A 19,512-nucleotide genomic window follows, 5' to 3' on the forward strand; every position below is an offset into this window, starting at 1 on the left:
AAAATGTTGCCTGCTTATCTTTATGTCTTCTGTCCCAGCTCCACACTCAGCTGTTTCTCAAATGATTGTTTTTGTTTTAAATTGGGAACGTATTCAAAACTAGGCACTGGGCTCTGTGTGGTCCTCACTTCTGGGGGTTTGCATGGTCCTAGGTGCTTAACAGTTACAAATGTATGTATATATGTGTATTATGTCACCTATAGACCTAATTTTATATGTATTTCTGTATCTGTCTTCATGTGCATAATTACAAATCATGAGTTCATAGTGATACCAGGTATTTCAATTCAATAGTTATGTTTAGACCTTAAATGAACTTTCTCTGACAAGTGATAAACTTGGCTCTGATAGCTAAAATATCAAGCATTTATGTATTTGTTCACTCCTAATCCACATCAAGGAGTATCAGAACTGCTAATATGTACCTGCATCAGCAACAAATTTACTAAACAGAGTACAATATTTTTCTGTTTATCTTGGACGTTTATGTCTTCAACCTCACACTAGTTAGTCAAAATGATGTTTTCCAAAGATATCTACCTGTTAGTTTCTCCCTCACCACTTCAGTTTGGTTACATTATTCATTTGAAATGCTGTTAGATTGTTAGTGTTTGTATTCCAGTTTAGGTTTGCTTCACATTCTTGTTTCTTTCAATTAATTCTTTGCTCTCTGGCATGCAGAGTTTTAGCATGGTCATGTTTAATCAAAAAAATGTCCACAGAGAAACGTGGTTCCCTACTCATCAGTACTGTCCCATTCCCATTCCTTCTTTTTCTATTGTTTCTTCTCCCTCCACCCCCATAGGGAACCAGTGACATTGATTTTTAACTTTCTCATTTGTTTTTATCTTGTTCAATGTATATTTTCTTATAAACTGTTCTTCCTCACATGAAGGATAACATACTACAGAGATCCTTTTGCTTCTTAATTTGTTGTTGTTTTCACTTCATTTATAGATCACAGAAATCATCTCAAAGTTCAAAAAAAAATTTTAGTTTTTTACAGTTGCAAATTTGTCCATTGTTTGGATCATAGTTTGTGCCTCCACTTGCCGATGTGTGGACATTAATATTTTTTCCAGTATTTTGGAATTATAAACAACACTGTGATATCATTGTGCTTGTGTATTTGTGTATTGTTGCAAGTATATTTCACTATGCTTCTTTAAAATGTAAACATGTTTTTGTAACTATAACAATCAAATTCCACTCTAATTCTAAAAATTAATCGTTTCCAAATTTCATCAAATAGCTGCATATGAATATCCTCAATTACATCATAACACATGTCTTATAGTTGGTTTATTTGACACTACATTTTTAAAAAATCCATAAAAGCGTCTGAGTGATCTGAATAAACACATTTTATAGAAATGGATGCATGAGCATGAGTCAGGTCCTGAGAGAAGAGCTCAGAGCCCAGACCCTTCACTCAGGCCCTCTTGTTTTACCTGCACTTGTGTGGGAGATCACTATCCTTTTGTGATGTGTGCTATGTCATAGTGGGCCACAACTCACAGCATGGGCTCACAAGACCACGGAGAAGACACTTGGGTCTTCCAGGTCTTCTGAGAGGCCTCCTGGGGGCCAAGAGAGAGACATGCACTTGCTGGGAAGCACCAAGTTGAGAGGTTGTAAATGTGGCCAGGTAGAATTGCCAGGCAGGGCCCAAATCATACCCAGATCAAAGGGAAAAGGCCCTTCACAATAAGGGGAGGGATTGGGCTGGAGATCAGTGAAAGAGGTTGGGTGTGAGGAAGCATTCTGCAGACTCATCCTGAGAAAAACATGGACTCTGGCCTCAGAAAGACCTGGACTCTGGCTCTGTCTCCAGCTGGGTGGCTAAGCAAGTCTTTATCTTTCTGAACTTCAGACACTTGACCTATAAAATACAGGTGGCAGGTCTCTTTACACTGTATAGATAGAGCCAGGAACATAATGCATCCATTTGCTTGATTTTCCTGTGTGGTATTGATTATTTCCTAATACCTGGGCCCTGGCAGACATGGCTCCACCGTCCTTGGGGGTGAACTCCCCTCCTACATTGGCTCCAGAGAGTAAGATGCACATGGCCCTTATGAAGCAGACAGTGCCTGTTTCAGATATCATTTCCAACTGGTCTACCATGAATCCAGTTCTGAGTTTGCCAGCTCCTAAATGACAAATGGAGGATGACATAAATGCTTTACCCAGGTTACTTCCTGTAAACTGTGGTGATTATATGAATAGTTTTGCAACTATAGCACTTTTGTTTGAAGGAACTAATATATTACCATGAACTATCAACAATTTTTAATTACAGTATTTTAAAATGCATTTTAAATTAAAACATGTTTAGTTGTTATGAATTCAATGCATTATCCATAAATATATACTTTATTATTTCTACTTCTTATCTTTATCCTTTGCTTTGCCCCCTTTTCACGCTATTTCCGACACCAGTAGGGATCATCAGAAGTAAGGACATATATTCTATTCGAATTTTCTTTTCTTTTTTTTTTTTTTTTTGGTACCAGGGATTGAACTCAGGTCCTTGAGCTTGTGCGGCAGGCGGTGAAACCACTGAGCTAAATCCCCAGCCCATATTCGAATTTTCTTGTTGGTAACTAAGGAGACAGGAAGTTGATTTTGTCTGTAGTATTCTTTTTTCTCAAAAGGGAAAAAAGCAGATATTGATCTTTGTTTAATCTTAATTTTTACCATTATACAGCTATGTATTTATTTTTGTCACTGACACGTGACACTTCAATTTTGTTATTTTGCTTTCTCAAGTATTACTTCAGTGTGCATTAAAAATATGTTTACATTTAAGAAATGTGACACATGAAAGTCCTCTCTGTAAACATATTCCTTTTTCAATATATTTTCCTACTTTGTTTCATACATAAATAACTTAATCTACAAAATCATAAATAAAACCATCAACTCTTAAGGCCCCAAAATATACACAAAATTTGGAGTTTGAGAGAAGTGTTTTCTTTGATTTTATAAAGAACAACCAGTATTTTCCATGTTTATTATCAGTCAAATGCTTATCACAAGTTCTGTCTTTTAACTCATTCTGCAAAAAGTCTTTTCAGTTTAATTGGTAAAGATGCCATATATTTGAAAATTTGAAATAGCCAAAAGCCAACATTTATTTTTTAAATTTCAGAGAAATTTAAAAATGATTAAAATCATTCAGGTATCTGAACAAAAAGAAATGCTACTGAGAAGTAAATTCTTGTACCATCATTTGAATGGCATCTAACAAAACTTAAAATTTAAGAAACAAAAAAATCTGATTAAATCCTTATTAACTTTGCAAAAAAAAATTTCAATGAGATTCTGTTACAGGAACAGAACAAATTCTATCATAAATTTTCTAAAATTTATCCTTGAATTATCTCTTTGATGAGTTAAAACTTCAAGGGTAAAAATGAAGACAAGAATTTTCGAAAACCATACCTATGATTCCTGATTCACATTTAATTGGTTTTTGTTTAATGACTACAAATCCTTATTTCTTTAGAAAATACAATATTTGTTGAAACATACCTCCTACCTACTGATTTATTAAATAACCACCCAAGATTACTAGGTAAGCATTCCAGTTACTTTTTTTTTTTGGTACTGGGGATCAAATTCGGGTCCTTGTGCTTGCAAGGCAGGTGGTGGGTTCGCTGAGCTAAATCCCTGGACCTCCAGTTACTTTTATGTAATAAACGTAAAAAGGAATTTTGCATGTTGGCTACATTTCATTGTATAAATTATTTTGTCGGCTTTTATAGGATATAAAACTTAGAAAAAAATTCTCAATATTCCTATTAGATTTAAATGATTTAAACTAAAAATAATACTATGCTAAGCACTCAGTACTTTTAAAATTTTAGTTTCTAGAAGTTTTATTTTTTATTCAATACAAAAATGATTGGCTCACACTGTTAACTTCCCAAAACTCTTCAAACACTAACTATTCTTTGTTAAAGACCAGATTACAAGAAATGTTCTCTATGGTCTTATTTTTAAAACAAGATTCTGGTAAGCATAAGAAATCTAAATCAAAATTCACAAATGGTGGCTAAAATCCTGTCAACTTTCAGCCTAGTACAACATATATCCACAGTTGTTATGCATAAACAATTCAAAATTAAAGTTTATAATGGAAATGTCAACAAGTCATAACTGCTGCACATCCCTGCTAATGGGTTCCACTATACCTCAACCAGGCACAGCAGATGTGCACAGCTGCCAGACAGACTGCTTAGAAAATTAAAGCTATCAGAGCTATAAATAAGGAATACATAGCTATGAACACAGCAATGCCAAAGCATTAGAGCCATTAAAAAAAAAGAGTAAGATGTGATGTAAACACATCTGATAGTTCTCTCTGTAAGCCACTTTCTATTGATTTATAAAGCTATGGTTTTATAATTCTTTCTAAAAGGAAAATTTTTTTCTATACTGCTGCATGCAGTAATTTTACTGTACATTCTTGACTATAATGCAATCTTCAAATCCTCTTGCAGAGCTTGACATATCTCATCAAGATTTCTCCAGAAAGTCAGCTTGTCGTATTTTCAGCAGCCTAAAAAGTAACTTCTTAATGCCATATAGACACAATAAACTTAATTGAAACATTAGGCTTTTAATGTATAATCATATAAATGATTTCACAACACTATGAATCTTTAGTCCTTCAGTAGCCTTGCGAAGCTCCTCAGTGACCGAAGATGAAGCTTCTGGGCTAATGCCTTGTTCACAAAGTCGTACACAAATAGACAGCGTTTCCATATCCAAACCAGTATTAAAAATTTTTGAAACCTCAAGCAGAATGTCCATGGTCTCCCTCACCGCGTTGAGGCTCGCCGCCCCCGCCCCGGCGCCACTGCCTGCTTGCCATGGCGCACGCCGAGGGAGGCGGGAGCCGGGCCTCACAGCTATGTATTTTGGATAATTGCTGGGCAGTCAAAAATGTTATAGGAGTATCAGTTTTTGAGGTGCATTTCTCTGAGGTTTTGAATTTTAAATTGAGCTAACAGTATGTCTCAGGACCAAATGCTAACACTCTATATGCAGTATAGAGATTGAGTTCTAGTTAAGGAAATGATAGTTTTAAATAGTAAGATGAGTTTGAAACTAAAAATTACATCAGCTTGCTTCTCCTCAGTAAATAAGCCAGCATCTCTGGGATGAGGTCTCAGTGAGGGTGAGGGTCCCACACCATGAGAGTCTCACACCAAAGCAGGCAGAGATGGGAAGAGGCTCCATAGTGAAGACAGCAGGTGGGGGATGGGTGGTAACAGAAATTCACCCACCCAGAGAGGAGGGCATTCTACTGGGAATGCTCAAGAGTATGTGTGTGTTTGGAAAGATGAGCTCTAACGCTAGCTCTGTGGCAAATGTTAACAGACACATGAGTCAATTGGGGATCTTGTTAAAATCCAGATTCTGAATCAGCTGTGCTGGGTGGGGCCTGAGACTGCATCTCCACAAAGTCCCAGGTGCCCCTGTGCACCTGGGTAAGTGTAAGTGTAAGTGCACCTGTTCAGCGTTGCACTGGGTGTAGTTAATATGAGCACAAAAGCCAAACCTTTAATTGAGACCAGACCACATACTTTGCTGGTAAATTAGGTTCCTGGACCTTACTCTTGAAATGGCTGGAGCTTGAGAATCAAGTTCTTTCCATTTTTTTTCCTTCCCTGGGCTGCACCTTAAGACACAAAATCTTGTGTTGCTTGTCCCAAGCTGTTGGCTGTAGTCTAGGCTCTAAAGCACTGAGGTCGGGATTCCTCTGTCCTGACTTCATGATTCACCAGTGTTTGGAAGCTCTGTTGCTGTGGTGTGTCTAAAGATCTCATCCTGTGCTATAATCCCACACCTTAAAAGAAACCAAAGTTTACTCTCCCATCATCTCCATAGAACTCTGCCACTGTGACCTCAGTGCATATGGTCTGGCCCACCTTGCTGGGGTCCATGATGCACCAGTTATAGTCCTGCTCACCTACAGTGAGACCTAAATCCTTCCTGCTTCTGTTGAAGAGCAAACAGGAAGCATACTACAGAAGACTCTCTCGTTTCTGTTTTTCCTCTGAGGCTGTATTTTGTGGTGATTAGTTGAGAATGGTTCTGGTCTGTACCAGTTTCGACCCAATTATCTCCACCATGGCCACTTGCCAAAATATCAAACTCCCATATTTGGAGGAAAAACAAAAAGTATAGTTCCACTGTTTCATGATAAAAATGTTTGTTGAAATGTTTGGAGAGGGGCAGAGAGAGAGAAAGCAAGTGCATCAATGAAAGAAAACTTGCCTAGCACGCATGAGGACCTGTATTAGATCCCCAGTATCTCACAAACAAAAGTAGAACAATTTTAATTATTACTTGGTAATGTTTGAATTGATAGAGAATATTATTTTTAGATTCATATAATACTTCTTTTCCCCATCAATCTTCCTTCTTCTTATCATTTTTTATTGATGTTTTCATTTTCCATTAGGATTCATACTAGGTCCTTTTATTTTTTGTTTTTAATATTATCATGACAATTTTATAAGGAAATGGGGAGGGATTTCAACAGGTCTGCCAGCTGTGTGCCATTTCAAATGATAAGTTCCCCTTCTAATTCTCATGGTGGTCAGGGACATTAAAGGTAGGTCTGGGAGAGGTTTTTTATGTAAGGTTTTATTGTGTGCTTTTTCAAGCTTACTATATTGCTGAAATATTCACTTGTCAAAAACTATACATGAAAAAGATAAAGGTAATTGCCCCATGTCTCTGTGTGTCCTTAGATGGGAGGATATCATGGGATCCTGAGCTGCCTACAGCTCATTCTGGTGCAGAAAACATGAGAAAGCAGAGACCATTAACAAGGAACTGGAGATGGTTCCTTAGCAAGTATTCAGAGCTGTCTAGTCAGTTTTACTCTGCAGGAGTTTCCTGATCTGGTCTAAAAACCACATCTCTTATGAAAGACTTAAGGAAATATCCTAATATCTGCAATACTGATCCGCTGATTACTTCAAAGGAGAAGCTCTGGATAGAACCCACTGGAATTTCACATCTAGCTACTACAAGCTATTCACCTATTCCTCTAAAGGTCACCTAGTTTGTCAACATATTCCCCTTTCCTCTTGCTATGAAGATGAAACTTTTATGTTATGTGGAATTTAGAGTGTTTACTTTCCTTCAAGGGATGTTCCTATATATGGTAACAAATTTTAATGTTTTGTCTTCTGTGGGTTTATCTGTAGTCTATTTTAGATACTTGATTGTCAGTCCTGTCGAGGGAAAGCATAGCTCCTTTCCCCACTATATTTACCTACTATATACTCTCTCCCCACCATCCCCATCAACCTCCTACACACAGAGGAATTGCCTTATGGTAACACACCCACTGACCTACAGAACGTACAGAACACCCGCCTCAGACTCATTCAGGTATTTATTGTGACCATTTTTTAATTTTTTCACGTCATCTTGAGTTTCCATAAGTTGCTCTTTAGATTGGAAGCAGAACCAGTGAGTGAGTTTCTGTTGTCTCCATAGTATCATCTGCTTTTGAAATGTAATAGTTCCTGTCTAGTATGTAACATGGAAAAAGTAAGATTTCTAAGTTTGGCAGTGGACACAGAAGAGTCTGAACAAGGCTGTTCAGAAATTTACATTGAATCCAAAAAATAAAGAGCATGGATCACAGCAAACACCCCTTAATTCTTGTAGGTTCAGTTCACCTCCAACCTGACCACACCAATGCACATAGTTACGTTATGAATTTGATGAAGAACATTGCAGGAAGGTAGGAACTGGGAATTTCTTCCAGTCAATGAGTCGCACAATCCCAGGAAATCCTGTGCCTGGAAGTGAGGTCCAGCCAGAACTTGTATGCCCCCTACCTAGGGTACTCTATGGGCCAATGACCAGCTAAGAATACACTAGCAAGGGTTTCTTTTTTTCTTTTTTTTTTTTGTATCGGGGATCGAACTTGGGTCCTTGCGCTTGCACAGCAGGCAGCGAAACCACTGAGCTAAATCCCCGGCCCCATGGGTTTCTGCTCTAATTTATATTATTGTCCAGAAATCTAACTGTGTTCTAGTTGTTGTAAGGCTTTAATCCTGCAACTCAGAAAATCCCATTCCAAGTAAAGTTCCCTTCTACAACAAGGGAAACAGAATTAGAATCTAGATCCATTTGGGGATCGTTTGTGTTTTTTAAAACCTAAAAGTTTGGTTTTGATATAATTTCCTGGGTGTGAGTCTCAGATTTTTCAAGTACTATATTCTTGACCTAGGATACATTAATGAAATTCTCTGTGTCTCAGTATAATTTATAGAAGAACACAGGTATGCTTTGGTTGCTGTGGGATCAATGCGAGGCTTAGAGCAGAGGAAGTTACAGAAAGCTCTTAGTACCAGCTGCACATTATAGTTCAATTCATACCAACATCATTAGAATTTTGACAGATGTAAAAAAAATCCATTTAAAAACTTTAAAAATTTTAGACAATTCATCATCAGAAGAAATCTACAACTTTCTCAGTCTAAATATAGTTATTTAAATCTTCTATAAATTACAGCCCCTCCTGAGAGTAGTGGTCCGTGTTTGTTCATTTGTTTGTTTTTCTTTTTGGAATATCAACAAGGCTCTCTGTGAGAGTTTACGATTTGTTAATACATTGTGAAAATTCATTAGTATGTAATGATGCAGTGGTCTCATAGGCAGAATCCATCAAACCTAAATTGTAAGGGGACAGTCGTCAAGATTTTATGCATATCAACATTGATATATTTTTGTTCCTGCATCCTAGCTGTGTGATTGGGCATAACCATTTAACATCTGTACACCTTTTCTCATCTCTAAAATAGAGATGAGAATAAAGTAATAAAAAAAAAGGGTAGAGTATTTTCTTTGACAGAATAGTGTAGTGTTTTCAAAACACATAGTACAGGGCCTGGCCCACATAAACCAAGTAATAAAGAGTGCTGATGTTTTCAGTAGTTACGGCATTTTAATGAAGTTCTTTCTGTTGAAATGTTGGGAATATTTCTGTTTCTAACTTGCTCCATGGAAGAATGTTTCATGTGGATCTACTTGGGATCTCTCTAGAGACAGTGAAGTGGTGTGTGCATGCCATTTATGAAGCCTCATAAAGGATGGTTGTTGTCATAGGAGAGAGGCTGAGGAGGGACAGTTTTGGTGAGTATGACGTTGATGGTGAGGTTTCTGGCAATGGATGGGATTCTAGTGATCAGCTTTTGGGCACAGAGAACCCAGAAGGTCTCAGTCAGTGTATCCCAGCAGCCCTTGCCCACCGTCCTCCACAGTCATGAGGATGAGGTAGAGGAAGCCTTGGACTATGGGCATGCTCCCTGCTCACCTCCTGCACAGAACCCAACCCTCCCTGAAATGTAAAACAGACATTTGGATGACTGTGGAAACACATAACCCATTTATAGAAAAGGCACTCTCTGAATTTTTTTCTGTGCCTGTTTGTCCATTTAATGAAAAAAGAATCAGACTAAAGCCATATGCATTCGTGAAATCAATGGAAAAAGTACTGTGAAGGCAAGACACTAGAAATTCTTAAGACACAACCTTACCCCTTAACACTTCTTTTCTGCTTGCACTTGAGGGACAAGAACTCCTGAGAGTGTCCATGACTTCTTCCTCCAGGGAACTACTCACACAGAGGCTACATCCACCTAGTAGGAGGAATGTTTTTCTCAGTGGTGCCTCTAGAGGCAGCATTCAGTAGAGTCCCAAAGAAACCTGCTTTCTGCTCACAAGCTAGAGGGAGGGACTATGGTCCCTCAGCTCCTTGGCTATGAGGCTGTATTGGACCCAAAGCAGAAATTAACCCTCAGACTGGTTCATGTGTAATTCATAAGTCCAAAGTCTTTACACAGACAGTGCATGCTAATTCTTTATTTTAAATTATGTATTCTACTCCACTATTTGTATTTTATTTTATGACCAGGCAAAAAAGATGTTGCTGCACTTATTTACAATATGTGGAAGGGAGCTGACATTTGTTCGCTGCCAGTTACCCACTGGACATTTTCCCAAATACATCTTCAGTTCATCCTATAACAATGGCAGAAGGCAAATTTCATTACTATTCTTTTACTACTTACTCCCAACTTTACAGTTGGGAGACTGAGGTCTCTAGAGTAATTTGGCCTGAGTAAAGAGTGGGCTTGTCATTCAAATTCTATTCTATTCAAAACAAAAGCTGACTTTATTTTCAGTGTTCATGCATTTCAAAATATGCAAGAGAGTCTTTCAGAGAATTGTGAATTGTAATCAGTTTTTCAAGAGGAAAAGATCATTAAAATATTTGAATGCATTCACATGTAAGACTTTTTATAATGTTTGATAAGCTTTTTGTTTCAATTATGTGTATGTTGTAGGAATGGATGTGTGCACACAGTCCTGTACATGTGGTCCCTGTCCATAGGAATAGACACATTCAGTGGGTCCAGTCAAAGGCGTTTGATAGCCCTTGCTCCTTACCAGGTGACTTTGGGTGGGTCTCAGCAGAGAACCAGAGAATGTAACCCAGTAGCATTATCAAAGGACATAATTAATTGTACTTCCAGTCTGAATAGAAAGACACAAGACTCCTTGGAAGCAGAAGTCTCAGTGCCAAGACTCAGGGAGGGATGGTTACATTACCTCCTCAATCCTAAACTCCATCTAGAGCACATTCAAGACGTTCTTGATGTTGTAGACATTAGACAAAACTGTTTCTATTTCTCCAATGGAGGCATATCTGAAAAGGCATATGTGATGTGAATTTTAGATTTCAAAATGTTTTAAATTTTCCATATTTTTTAATGTGCAGCCCTGCAGAGAGTAAAAAGTCATTTAGAAACATAATTAACTCTTCTGTCTTGTGATTGGAGAGTCTATATATTGCACTTTCTTATCAGAAACAGGGAGATGGTATGATTCAACAAAAGAAAAGGGAGTGTAAACATCACACCAATGTGTGAGATGTGTGTAATTGTGAAACTAGGTTATTATAACTTTGCTTTGACCAAAGAAGTAATTAAAACACAGTTGTTTAGAACTGTGATACTGTAATATTACCTAAGTCATGAAGATTCAAAATTGAGATTTATTGTAATTCTTAGTCTACATATCAGAATTACTAGATTCTCATTTAGTCTTTGCAACTAATTAGCTTGAGTGCAAGTCATGTCCTCTCTCAGGATTTTAACCATCTCCTGGAAAAGAGGAGAATGGTTAAGGCAAAGTCTTTCCACGTCAGCATGGCTGCTCATTTGTACTGGATAATTCTTTGTTTGCATATAGGTTATTTTGAAGCATCCCTAGCCTTTCATAACCTTGTTCTGTGGTACTTCCCACCACCACCTGAGGTCATGACAGCCCCCCATCAACACTTAAAGTCCTAGCCACGGGGAAGCAAGATTACCCATGGTTGAGAATCCCTGATGGCATGACTTCTAAAGTGCTAACACAGAAAAGTCTACATGGGAAAACTTGATAGTCATTGGGTTGTATATGTAATTATTTAGAAGTACCTGACTTCACCTAGGTAGAATGTATAGCATCATTGTACTTAGAATGTAAGCATTAAATGTGACCTAGAATAAATGCTAATGTTGTTGGGAAAGTTATCACTGATAAGAGACTGACTCTCACAACTGGGAAGATAATGGTGTAAAATGCAGCAGTATAACACACCCTCTCCAAGACCTGTTCACAACACTTGGAACCCAATAATTTAGCAAAGAGAAAAGGAAGAAAAGTAATCCAAATCAAGAAAGAGTCACTATGAAAACAAGAAATCATAGAGAAACTGGAGAAACTGAAAACAGTGCAGAGAAAACGAAGAATCAGGCTGGAACAATAACCCGGCTCCCTGGAGGAGGATCTGTCCCCACAGAAGTAAGGGAAGTCTTGAGACAGCCAAAAGCCCCAGGGAGAAATGATAGACTGGGCCAACAGCACTAGCCCCTGAAAAAGCCCAAGGTTATTGTAAACGGCAAATATAGCACGAGGTTTTACTCTTAAAGTGACTCATTCCATGTGGCAGGCTAAAGTTGGAGAAGAAATCCATTGCAGCACCTGCCAAATTTTACAGAGATTAAATAGGGGACATTTTGGGAAAGGGTTAATTGTGTATGACTGAGCTACTCTGGGAATCAGAATCCACAGAACCACTGTACTTCAGGGTTAATGAGGTCACCTTAGTTGGGGGAAGCCACAAGAGACAATTGCAAAGCGGGTGCGGGCTAGAAATAGACCCCCTAAGAAGCTTAAGCAGCAGTGAGCTTAGCCTGGGAAGGACACTGAGTCAGGCCTCTGTGGTGAGATGCCAAGTTGGTCGTGCATGGGTTTTGGAAGGTGCTAAGTATGAAAGTGCTAGCAATAGGTCTAACAGTCAGTTTGACCGCTCTGCCCTGCTGCTTACATAGAGCACAGAACTCAATGGTCTATTTGACTGACCCAAGGATATGCCTCGGCTGGGATGGTTGTCCCAGGCTAAGGAATATGGACAGAGGGGCCTTTGGAGCAAGGAGGCACTTCACAAGGCCACAGGCCATGAAGGCGAGCTAAGATACAAGGGACACAGACACGGGGGGGGAGCTAGAGTGAATGCAGCCTTAGGAAGGACATCACATCATTGATTGACCCTTCCCAGCAAGAAAGGCAGGCAGGACTTGGCATTAATACATGAAAAATTGTGTGGGAATAAAATAGACTTGGAAGTGACTCATTATCTATTACCAATGTGGTGGATTCTAATACTGCAGGCTCTGAAAAGAACCACTCAGGCAAACACACAGAGGAATGTTTTCAACTAATTTCTCTTTTTCTTTGTTGAATTTGGAGGATCTTAGAGGTTTTTCTTTTTTTCTTTTCTTTTTATCTTTTTACATGTTTTCTTGTTTTTTTCTGTTAATTTTATCTGATTCTATTAATTTGCTTTTATTCATTAATTGGACCCTTTATCTCACCTTTTTTTTTGCTATTCAGTATTTTTTTTATTATTAATTTTAATGGTACATTTTAGGTATACAATATAATGACATTCATCATTGGAAATTTGTACCTTTAAATAATCTATCTTCATTCTTATTTTTTCCCCATTCCCCTGCCTTCCCTTGAACCCCTCTACCTCTCCCTATTTACAAAGACTTTTATCAATTGTTTCCTTTTCTCATATCAATTCCATTCCCTTCTTTACTTTCCCCAATCCCTCCAACTTCCCCTTCCCATTTGCACCTTTTCTTCCTATTTCACAATATCTATTATGCCTTTCGATCATTATTTACACTTTCAGTTTTCATACCAGAGAAACTATTTGGTATTTACACATGTGTGTCCTATTTCTTTCACTTAAGAGTACTGCCTCAATGTCTATCCATTTAGCTATAAATGTCTCTAATTTCTCATTCTTTATGGCTGATTACTACTCCATATTATAAAACACACACATACTTTCTCTATCCAATCTCCAGTTGATGGGCAATTGGGCTGTTTCCAAGTTTTAGCTATTACAAACTGTGCTGCTATAAACATGGGTGAATATATATCACTATGATATGATTCTTTTAATTCTTTTGGGAAGATACCCAGTAGGGAAATAGCTGGTAAAAATGGGATCGCTAATCCTCATTTTTAAAGGTATCTCCATACTAATTTCCACAGTGGTTGCACCAGTCTATACTCCCACCAACAGTGGAGAAGGGTTCTTTTTTCCCCACAGCCACACCAGCATTTGTTATTGGTTGATTTCATAATAGCAGCCATTCTTCCTGCGGTGGGGTAGCATCTCAGTGTTGTTTTCATTTGCATCTCTTGAAGACCAATGATGTTGAACATTTTTTCATATGTTTATTTGCTATTTCTACTTCTTTGAGAATGTCTGTTCATTTCAAATACCCATTTTTGGGTTGGGTCTTTAAATTTGGGAGGTCTGATTTTTTTAGATTCTTTATATATTCTAGTTAGTAGACCTTTGTCTGAGGGACAGCTGGTAAAAATTTTTTCCCACATTGTGGGTTGTCTCTTCACACTGTTAGTGGTTTCTCTTGCTGTGTAGAAGCTTTTTAATAGGAAGAGATCCCACTTATTGATTGTACTAGTTCAAGGGCAACTGAGGTTTTGTTCATAAAATCTTTTCCTACACCAATGTCTTCAAGAGTTCTACCTAGCATCTCTGCCAGTTTAGTGTTTCTGTTTTAATATTTAGATCTTTAATCCATTTCAATTTTAGTTTAGTGCATGGTGAGAGACATGGGTCTAGTTTTAATCTTTGGCAAGTTGAAACTCAGTTCTTCCAGCACCATTTATTAAAGAGACTCTCTTTTCTCCAGTGAGGGTGTTTGGCTTCTTTGTCCAAGATGAGATGGCTGAGTGTGTCTGCAGTTGTTTCTGCATCTTCTAATCTATTCCACTGGTCCTCAGGTCTGTTTCTTTGCCAGTACCATGCTGTTTTTATCATAGTAGCTTTGTAGTATAGTTTCAAGTTGGAGAGAGTGATACCTCCTACCTTGTCTTTATTGCCTAGAATTACTTTTGCTATTCTAGGTCTCTTCTTCCAGATGAATTTTTGGATTGTTTTTGCCAGATCGGTGAAGTATGCTGCTGGGATTTCAATCAGGATTGCATTGAATATATACCAGTTTTGGAAGTATGGCTATTTTCACTATGTTGATTCTTCCTACCCAGGAGCAAGGGCTATCTTTCCATTTTCTGATATTATCTTCAATCTCTTTTTTCAGAATGCTATAGTTTTCAGAGAGGAGGTCTTCCCTGCCCCCCATTAACTTTATTGGTACATTTTAGGTATACAATACAGTTACATTCATCATGGGGATCTTGTACCATTACATGAGTATCTTGGTTCTTTTTTTTTCCCCCTTCCCTTGCCCTCCCTTCACCCTCTCCACCCTTCCCTATTTGCAAAGACCTTGTTTCCATTTTTTTCTCTTCTCATATTTTTTTCCTTTCCCTTTTTTCCCTTCCCCTACCCCTCCCAATTCCCCTGCTCTTTTAGACTTTTTCTTCCTGTTACACAATATCAGTTATACATTTTTAGATTACAATATTAAGTTCTAGGAGACATTACCATAGATTTTACAGAATTTAAAAGGATATAGAAAGCATATTACAAAAATCTTTTTTGAAATAAATTGGACAACTTCTAAGAAGTAACTTAGAAGACAAATTGATGAAACTAACTCTGGAGGAAATATAAAATTTGAATAGCACCTATTAATGAAAGTATATTCCTAGCTTGAAAACCTACCTATATGACAGCAGCAGGTTCATAAACATTTTAACTGATAAATTATATCAAACAATTAAAGCAGAAAAAAGAAGGAACACTTCTCCCCTCATTTCAGGAAATCAACATTGTGCTAATCCTAAAACTGGATAAAGATAATAGAAGAAAAAAGTATGAACATAAATAGAAATTTGTTTAACAAAACAAACTCTTAGAAGTCAGATCTGGCAGTACGTAGAAAGTGGTTTTGTTATAGGGATGGCAGTGTTAGTTCAGCACTGGAAGATCCACCCCCAAAAGTCATCATTTTAACAGAGGAAAGGAGAAAGCCATATGATCCTGTCACTAGTTGGAGAAAGAGTATTGGACTAAATTCTACAGCTGTTCATGGTAAAAGCTATCAGGAGACTAGAAGTAGAACAGAACCTTCTCAACAGATCAAAGACATGTACTCCATATTTCCAACAAAAACTCCTTCTATGAATGGAGACGATACAATGCTTTCTCCCTAAAGTGGGGAACAAGGGCATATATGCCTACTCTTCATCTGTCCATTAGACTTTGAAACATAGGTCTAAACCAAAATAGTCTGGCAATAAAATGACACAACTAGGATAGGATTGGCATGGCAGAAGCAAAATCTTTATATGTAGATGAAATGATCATCTACAGAGAAAATACTAAGAAATCTCTAGGAGCCCCTAGAACTTGTACTTGAATTTAGCAGGATTAGAAAACACAAGGTATATATAAAAATTCAGGTCTGTGTATACTTGCTATAAATGAAGAACTGGATATTGAAATTTTAAAGTTATGTAGGAGTAAAAAGGACCCAGAAAAGCCAAAAACAAAAACAAAAACAAAAACAAAAACAGTGTTGGAAGACATTTAGCACCCAATTTTAAGACTTCTTCTAAAGCTACAGTAATCAAGGCAGTGTTGGTGTAAGGAAAGACATAGAGATCATTTGAATAAAACAGAGAATCTAGAAATAGATCCACACATATATGGTCCACTGAGTTTTGAAAGATTATTTAACATTAGCATTTTATAGAATATAAACTTGATTCAAGAGCCGAGGAAGAGATAGTATCTTCAGCAAATGCCACTAGAACACCTGGTATCTGTATATAAAAAATTAATCTCAACCCTTTTTTTCCATACTTGAAAATAACTTGAAGGGGTCTATGAACCTAAATAAGAAAGCCTAAAAGTATAAAACTTTAAGAAGAAATTATAAGGGAAAATATTTATGAATTCAGGGTAGGCAAGAACTACCTAGGATACAAAAAACATGATGTATAAAAGAAAAAAATTGATAAATGACATTCCATCAAAATTTAGAACTTTAAATGACATCATTAAAATGAAAAGTAGTCCTTAAACAGACCATATTTACAATGCATATAACCTATGAGCAGAATATATAAGGAATTCTTAGAGCTCATTAATAGACAACCTAATTAAAATGTAGACGTAAGAAGATGATAAATACCCAGCATAGCACAAGGAATGGTGTGCAATTCTAGAATCAGAAAAATACTAATCAGTACAATAATAAGATTGAATTATACACTCATTAGGGAGATGAAGTCAAAAGTTTTAAAAGCCTTGTCATGACTGTTTCTTTTTGTTGGATTCTCCCCCTTTGCGCTTAATTTGTCACATCCAATGGATTCATTCTGCTAGGTTTCCTGGGGTTGTGACCCTCATTGTCTTTTCCTAGGGTATTGTCTAAAATTTTTTGGAGTGCCGGTTTGGTATTCATGAAGTTCCTGAGGTGCTCTTTGTCATGAAAGCATCTTATTTCTCCATCCATTTTGAAAGATAGTTTTGCAGGGTACATTAATCTGGGTTGGAGGCTGTTTTCCTTTAGGGCTTGAAATACCTCACTCCAAGTTCTTCTTGCCTTGAGGGTTTGCATTGAGAAGTCTTCTATGATTCTGATGGACTTTCCTTTGTATGTGATTTGTTTCTTTTCTCTCACTACTTGTAGAATTTTATTCTTCTGTTGGATTTCTGGAATCCTAACTATTATATGCCTATGTGTAGACTTTTTTTCATTAAGGTTAGCTGGAGTCCTATATGCCTCCCTTATCTGTATGTCAAGTTCTTTTCTCCTCCTTGGGAAGTTTTCTGCCATCACTTCTGTGAACAGTTTTTTATGTCATCTGCACTCTCTCCTGTTTCTTCATTGACTCCAATGAGTTTTATGTTATTCTTCTTTGCATCATCTAGCAGCTGCTGGATTGATTTCTCATGTTCCCTTACAATTTTAAAGCAATTTTTCTTTTCCTTCTCACTAATTGCAATCTTGTCTTCTGTATGTGAAATTCTATCCTCACATTGGTTCATTCTGCTGTGCAGACTTTCAATGGAATTTTTAATCTCTTGGAAATCTGTTTGTATCTGTTTTATGGATTCCATCTGTTTCCTATGTTGGGATTCCATCAAGTTCCTCAGATCCTCTATTTTTTTAATGTGTTCTCTCTAGATTTATTAATCATGTCTTGCACCATAGCAAAATCTTTGCTGTTATCTGAGTAATTATTTCTGATTTCATTTTTCCCAGATCCTCATTTGTTGCCAGTTCAGAGAGTCCAGGTGGTTGAGTATCAGAGTGTTCCACCTCGTTTCTCTTTGGGGTTGCTGGAGGTGATCTGGAAGTCTGTTTTTGTTTATGTGTCTTCTCATTTCCACGGGGTGGGGGGGTGTTGCTTCTGGTGCCCACGTGGCTCACCTTCTGTGCCCTAGGAGCCTGGGATGGAGGTGGGGAGCTTCCTTCCGGGTGCTGGGACTGACTCACCTTCTTGGCCCTAGGAGCCTGGGATGGCAGTGGGGGAGCTTCCTGAAGAGGTCTTTGATTTCTTTTGTTAGGTTGATTCCTAGGTATTTCAGTTTTTTGGATGCTGCTGTGAAAGGAATTGATCGCCCATTTCTCTCTCAATGAGTCTATTTTTTTTGTACAGAAAATCCATTGATTTTTGTGTGTTGACCTTGTATGCAACTACTTTTCTGAATTTGATTATTAAGTCTAGAAGACTTTTGGTGGAGTTCTTGGGGTTCTCTATATAGAGTATCATGTCACCTGCAAATAATGACAATTTGTCTTCTTCATTTCCTATCTTTATTCCTTTTATTTCTTTCTCTTGTCTAATTGTTGTGGCTAATGTTTCCAAAACTATACTGAACAGGAGTGGTGATAGTGGACATCTTTATCTTGTTCCTGATTGTAGTGTGAAGGATTTCAGTTTTTGACCATTTAGTATGATATTGGCTGTTGGTTTTTCATAGATAGCTTTTATCAGATTGAGGTAGAGACCGTCTATTCCAATTTTTTGGAGAGTTTTTATCATAAATGCATGTTGGATTTTTTCAACTTTTTTCTGCATCTATTGAGATGATCATATGGTTTTTGTCCTTGTCTCTATTAATATAGTGTATTACATTCATTGATTTGCATATATTGAACCATCCCTGCATCCCTGGGATGAATCCCACTTAGTCAGGGTGCATGATATTCTTGATGATCTTCTGTATTCTATTTGCCAATATCTTATTAGGGATTTTTGCATCTATGTTCATTAGTGAGATTGGCCTATAGTTCTCTTTTTTGGTTGAGTATTTCTTTGCTCTGGGGAACAAGGTGATGCTTGCTTCCAGGAATGAATTTGGGAGTATTGCTTCCCTTTCAATTTCCTTGAAGAGTTTAAACAGTAGTGGAAGTAGTTCCTCTCTAAATGTCTTGTAGAATTCAGCAGTAAAGCCATCAGGACCCAGGATTTTATTAGTTGGTTTTCAATTTTATTGATTGATATTGGGTAGTTTAGAATTTTTACGTCATCTTCATTCAATTTTGGTAATTCACACAAATCTAGGAATCTGTCCACTTCTTCTGTATTTTCTATCTTATTGGTGGATAAGTTCTCGAAGTAGGTATTGATGATCCTCTGGATTTCTGCTGGGTCCACTGTAATTTCATCCTTTTTATTCCTAATTGCATGGATTTGGGCCTTTTCTTTCCTTTTTTTGATAAGGGTTTGTCAATTTTGTTTATTCTTTCAAATAACCAACTCTTGGCTTCATTGATTTTTTTGTATTGTTCTCCATTGCAGTGATTTCTGCCCTGATCTTTATAATTACCTCCTTTCTGTAAGCTTTGTGTTTGTACTGCTCTTCTTTTTCTAGAAGCCTGAGGTTCCGCATCAGGTTGTGTAATTGAGCTTGCTCTGTTTCCCTAATGTGAGTATTCACTTCTATGAATTTCCCTC

This window comes from Heterocephalus glaber, unplaced genomic scaffold (genome assembly GCF_053883595.1).
Source record: "Heterocephalus glaber isolate CG9 unplaced genomic scaffold, H.glaber_assembly_v1.0 deba00001523, whole genome shotgun sequence".
NCBI classification, from domain to species: Eukaryota; Metazoa; Chordata; class Mammalia; order Rodentia; family Bathyergidae; genus Heterocephalus; species Heterocephalus glaber.